This window comes from Mercenaria mercenaria, chromosome 5 (genome assembly GCF_021730395.1).
Source record: "Mercenaria mercenaria strain notata chromosome 5, MADL_Memer_1, whole genome shotgun sequence".
NCBI classification, from domain to species: domain Eukaryota; kingdom Metazoa; phylum Mollusca; class Bivalvia; order Venerida; family Veneridae; genus Mercenaria; species Mercenaria mercenaria.
The window spans coordinates 95,558,574-95,565,229 of record NC_069365.1 but is presented as its reverse complement, the minus strand read 5'-3'; the positions used below and the strand labels follow the sequence as shown (position 1 = coordinate 95,565,229).

The 6,656-nt window shown below is 37.0% G+C and overlaps 1 pseudogene; it reads left to right on the top strand.

The window, feature by feature from the left end:
- Nucleotides 1-775: 775 nt before the first annotated feature.
- LOC123558676 (multimerin-1-like) lies at nt 776-6,617 on the top strand (annotated as a pseudogene).
- The last annotated feature ends 39 nt before the right edge of the window (nt 6,618-6,656 follow it).

The window sequence follows — 6,656 nt, the reverse complement described above, 5'->3', positions numbered from 1 at the left end:
TGCAAACGCTAGAGCACAGATTTCTACTGCACACCATTTTAGATAACGGTGAATCAGTGCTCGATAAAAGACGTCATTTGATTAAAACAATAGATTATTAAGTTTTCGTTTGCAAATGTGAATTTAAACTTTCCTTTAAAAATGTGAGTATGTGGAAATATGATAATCGATCTGTGAAAACAAAACAAACAAGATGAAAGGCGTTTTGTCTAGTTTTCTATGTATACGCTGTACAGAATACGATACTCAGTAGAAGCTTACGTGACGTAGATGTGCATGAGCTTCTAATCACGTCGGATGTCGCCCTTAGATACGCGAAAGTCTTAGTAAGGAGTGTAATGATCAACCGGAAGTCAACTGACCAGGAACTGACGTTTAACGTTAAGCTCCCGAAAGAAGCTTATATTACAAATTTTGTTATAGCCACAGACAATAGGACAATCGAAGCGGTTATAAAAGAAAAAATAGAAAGCTCAAGAAGCCTACGATAAAGCGAAGGTAAACAATGTAACAGCGGGTCTTGTTAGCCATCAAGGCGTCAGAGATGATTTGGGTTTGGACATCTTTGGAATCGAGGTAAATGTAGCTGGGGACACTGATTAGCAGAAGTAGAATTCCGTCTAGAATATGAAGAATTTTTGCTGGAAAATATTCTCAAAAGTTATTTATAGACACAGAGCAAGGGATACCTAGTCTGGAAGTAAAATGCAGTTTTAAAGAGAAACAGAAGTTTAAATATTTCTCGTATAAGACACCGTACCTTAAACAACGCGTAATGTATGACGAGGGTGTTGTGTCAAAAGATGGTTACTATGTAAATACCATAGACTGGAAGCCAAGTACTACGGAACAAGAAGTAGCAAACTTTGGACTAGAAGCGCCATTTGTAGTAGAGTATGAGTTAGAACTGGAAGACAACGGGGGTATGGTTTTCATGAATAACGATGGTAACTTTGTTCACCTGTTTTCAGTCCTCTGTAAGGAGAGTAACGTCATGAGGAAACAAATTGTGTTTGTAATAGATATAAGCGTTTCAATGTCTGGATATCCAATACATCAAGTTCGAGAAGCCATGACAATAATACTTTCTCAGCTTCGGTCAACGGATTATTTCAATATTATCATATTTGATGACATCTCCGCCGAGTGGGAAACGAGTTTTCAGGAAGCCAATCCAGATAATATAAACGCGGCAAAATTGTTTATTCAAAAGTACGTTAAAGCAAGTGGCTCTACAAACATAAACGATGCGTTTCTGAGTGCTATTGACTTATTTAGTCGTTCTAATTCTGTTGAACGCTACGGACAAATAATCGTTTTTCTAACTGATGGGGAACCAACAGTCGGTATAACGGATACTTTGGCAATACGACAGAATGTCCGAGATAGGAATTATGTACGTGAAGAGTGCTGCTAATCCACAATAAACACCATTGCATTTGGGCGGAATGCTGATATAAACTTTCTACAACTGATTGCATATGAAACGGGGTACTTGACAATCATAAAAAGAGATCGAAAGCAATGTAGCAGACGGGGGAATTGATTTCGTTGTATAATGAAATTGCGACATCCGTACTACAAAAATCTAGTATCTCATTCGGGAAATGGACGGTGCATTTTCAGAAACCAAAAATACGCAAGCGAAATTTTCGGCAATTGTTGCAAAGGTGAACTTTTTTATAAGGGGGCCAGACACGTCCGGGAGAGCAAGTTGCATCGTAAAAGTAGTGGCAAAGTTGATGATTTACCTTTTAAAAATGTCCCTACAATTCTATATTGACGACCGAATCTGAGATTTGCACGGCTTGCTGGGCTATCAAAGGGTGAAATATTCTTAAAAAAGCCTAATAGCGGATCGACTCAAATGAAAGGGGGAGAAAGCGAGAAGGTTAGCGTGAATGTCACTGCAGATGGATTTGTTACACCCTTACTTCACTATTGTTACGACTTTTGACCAACACAAACTGCTGGGCTGTTGACTATGGATTTGAAACCCGTGCCTTTTATGATATTGGTTACAGTTATTCAAGTAACAGTGACAAACAGTGCCTGTCATTGAACGTTTTAGTCACTGTATTTGTTATTTCAAAATGTTTTGATACGATTCTGTAAGCTAAATATAATGTGGTAAGAGAGTAAATAAATTCTGGCTACTGATAAGCGAACAGTTACAGTATAAAATGCCGCATGTATCTATTAAGACGACATATGAAATAACTCGTCAAGCTTTAACAACTTCAAAGTATTTTGTACATATTTGTTTTTTTTTCTATTTAACTTCTAAGTTTATGGGGAGTTGGGTTTAACATCACACTGACACAGTTAAAGGTTATATGGCGACTTTCCATCTTCTAATGGTGGAGGAAGACCCGATGAGCCCTTGTTGTTGTTTTTATATATGTGTATAAAATTATTATTTGTATCGTTGTTTTTTAACTTTTGATATTTGTGTTTATGTACATATTTTCATGTTCCCTGAGCGAACAAATTTTCTGGTTCCTTATTCAGCGTTAAAGCCTTATCATGCTGGACACGACTGATTCTTGCTTTGCGACCAGTACAGATCATGGTCAGCCTGCACATCTGTGCAGTCTGATCAGATGTGCAGGCTGATCATGATCTGCACTGTTCGCCATTCAGTCAGTAACTTTTTAATACGCACCCCTTTAACTGTTAATGGTACTGTCCAAATTAAAAGATGGACAAGTTCATTATAGAAATTTAGCAGAGTCAGGGTTAACTATGATGACAAAGTACTCTCATTAGGCATATATGGAGATTGGGAAAATTAAAACAAATAAATACATTAAGGAAACATATTTAAAATATTAATGCATTTATGAATATCTATGTCTCTTTCTAAGATGATTAAATAAAATATTTGATTTTAAGAACTGACAGTGTTAGATCCATAAATCATTAACAGTACAATAACTAGACTGCTTATATTCACAGGAGGATTTTTTTTTTTTTTTTTTTTTTTTTGGCATTTATGAAGGTATGCTTTGTCAGGATTTAAAACAGAAAAAAAGAAATGTGTATTTCTTATGTCAGTTATCATGTACATGTACTTGCTTTATATGAAAGAAAAACTGCAAGGGTTTAAAAGATAATCTCTTTTCCCCGAGATACGAACTTATTTTATCTTGTAACCTGGGCCATTTTGCTTATTCTTATTTACATAGTTAACGCTGAAGTAAATACAGACGAATTTATGAGACAAAAATATAAGCAATGAGTGTGTTGTATTTTATGTCTTGTTTTATTTTTATGGATTTAATAATGTTACCAACTGGTGCAGGTGTCTGGCACCAGAGCAATGTTGCGGCCTCCATCGTTTACGATATATATCAGTGTTGTTTTATTTCTGACAATAACCTAAATAGTTTCCAAGAAAATTCGAAACAAATGTTAAAGAATTCCAGACTCTTGAAACAGCGCTTGGTAGATCTTGGAAGTTATAAACATGATTTAACAGAACTTAGAAACCTAAAACAAGAAATAATGGACTTAGGAAAGTTCAAAGGAGAGTTAACAAGAATTGCAAAGTTTGAACAAAGATTTTACGAAATTGCAAAGCTTGAAAGAAGTGTCACCAAAACTGCGAAGCGTCAGAATTGCGAAGCTTAAAACAAAAGGTATCAGAATTGCGAAGTTTTAAGCAAGTGTTATCAGAATTGCAAGATTGAAACAAGAAATATCAGAATTGCGAAGCTTAAAGCCAGCGTTATCAGAATTGCGACGTATGAAACAGGAGATATCAGAATTGCGAAGCTTGAAACAACAGATACCAGAATTGCGAAGCTTGAAACAACAGAAACCAGAATTGCGAAGCTTGAAACAACAGTTACCAGAATTGCGAAGCTTGAAACAACAGATACCAGAATTGCGAAGCTTAAAACAAGAGATACCAGAATTGCGAAGCTTGAAACAAGAAATGTCAGAATTGCGAAGCTTGAAACAAGAGATAACAGAATTACGAAGCTTCAAGCACGAGTTGCCAGACTTGCGAAGCTTGAAACAAGAAATATCATAATTGCGAAGCTTTAAGCAAGAGTTATCAGAATTGCGAAGTATGAAACAGGAGATATCAGAATTGCGAAGCTTGAAACAAGAGATAACAGCATTGCGAAGCTTGAAACAAGAGCTGAAAGGATTGGAACAAAATATTATTGGTGTTACAGCAAATGTAAGATTGCCAGCTTACGGTTACCAAAATCAAGATGCATTTCGTCGAAATTTTAAAACCAATAAGAGCGCACAAGCGAAGAAGCTACCGCTAAAAATGATGAGTTCAAAAGTAGACGAAATCCAAGAAGACATGGTAAAAGAAAAGCCTGCTCTGGTTTCGAAGTTCAGACGTTCAGTAACTAATAACGTGGATACAGTGGCGTTTTCAACTTACCTTGACCACGAAGTGTCAAACATTCAGCCTAACACTGCAATTATTTTCAATCAGGTCTTCATAAATGACGGAAATGGCTATAACAAGAAAACTGGTATATTCACAGCTCATGTTCCAGGCGTGTACATGTTCACTTATAACATGGATTCCAAAATAGACCACATTGATATGAAGCTTGTTTACGATGGAGTAAATACGGTAGATACAATTTCAAACACAGACATATCTGGCAGTAACACGGTTATACTGCGACTTGACCGGGGCCAATCCGTTTGGATGGAATCCCACTTCACCGGCAATGCAGTAATTATATCAACAACTGCTTTCCATTTGGTCACATTTTCCGGATTCTTGCTTTACTGATGAACATGTTCACAGGTTTAAAGACTTTTAGAAGAAAGATATTACATTGTATGAGATAAACTTGTACACATAGAAAGTTTTAAGACATTTGAAAGACAAACTGACAGACAAAAGGGTGCCATAGTTGTCTTAACTTATTCGTGTGATGTTGAATGTATATATGACACACGAAATCATGAATGATAAACAATGTTGTTAAGTATAAACAAGAGCTGTCACCATTAGTGGCAAATGCCCCCGAAGCGTGCCCAAGAATGCTACAGTTATCTGCACATGATAAATCAACTCATTATGGGGAACATTTGTGCCAAGTAATTTTAAAATCCCTTCATAAATGAGTTATGGATGAAACAAGAAACAGACCATGTTAGCCTTTGACTTCTACTTTTGACCTTGACCTTGGAGCTGGGGGTCTGGGTATTGCGCATGACACGTCATCTCATTATAGAGAACATTTATGCCAAGTAAATTCAAAATCCCTTGATTAATGGCAGAGTTATAAACAGGACACCAAACAGACCATGTTAACATTTGACTTCTAAGTGTGATCTTGACCTTGGAGCTGGGGGTCTGGGTCTTGCGTATGATACGTCGTCTCATTATGGTAAACATTTATGCCAAATTATTTCAAAATCCCTTCATGGATGGCAGAGCTATACCGGTATACAGCCCGGAATAGAATTTACACAGGCATAAGCACAGACGAAAGGACAGTACGACTTTAATATGATCCCAATAGTCCTGTTCAATAAGGTTGTTACTTCCCTTGCGTGAGTTGTCGTTATTGATAAAAACTACTTCCGGTGAGCAAAAAAAAATCAGAAAATGGCGACGAACGAAAGAATCGATGAACCGTGTGACTTTGACAAACAATCAGTGCGTGAATTGAGGGTTATTTAAGAGATAGAGGTGCACTTGTGTCAGGAAATAGGCCGGAATTAACAAAACGCGCTAAAGGACTTGTTAAATTATGTACGAGGCCACTTCGTGAAATACAAATCGAGGACGATCCGCGCTAATAATATAATGTACAAACAACGACAATCAGAACTTTTTTGTACTCCTCTTGGTGAGAAAATACCGGAGCTCAAGACTTTAAAATGTGTGTGGGACAACGATTTGTCTCGATTTGACGAGACCTTACAAGGATGCTACTGACCAACTTTAAAGAAGATCCACCTTTTTTGCGGTCCATGGAAAAAATCATTTAAAGATTTCTATGTTAGCTCTTTTTCCATTTTGAGGACTTCATAAGAATGTTACAGTCTTAGAGTAGTTTCTATTTTTAGCTCTAGTGCTCGTAAAAAGAAGACAAATGCCCCCATTTTTATAAAGTTATGAGAGGGCTTTACAAGGATGTTACAGATTAAGTTTGGTTGAAATCCGTAAAGCAGTTCATGAGAAAATAATCATTAAAAGGTAACTCTATTTTCCTTTAGTGGTCCTTAAAATAGGCTAAGTATTCCCATTTGAACAAATTGAGAAGAGGATCTTCTAATGATGCTACAGACCAAGTTCAATTAAGATTCATTACGCGATTCATAAGAAGTTTTTTCAATGTATTTCTATTTTAACTCTAGCTTTCCCTTGCGCCCATTTGAAAAATTTGGGAGTGGTGCTACAGACCAAGTTTGATGAAGATCCATCAAGCAGTTCATGACAAGTTGTTAAAAATATTTCCATTTTTAGCCCTTGCGATCTCTAAAAGTGCCTCCATTTGAACAAAATTGAGAGAACCTTGCCAGGATGCAACAGGCCTAGTTTGGTGCCATCAATGGTGTGCTGGTGCAAACGTCAAAGGTTAGAGCGTCCGCTTCGAGTGTGGGAGGTCGTGGGTTGGATCCACGGCCGCGTCATACCAAAGACGTGAATAATGGTACCAGTA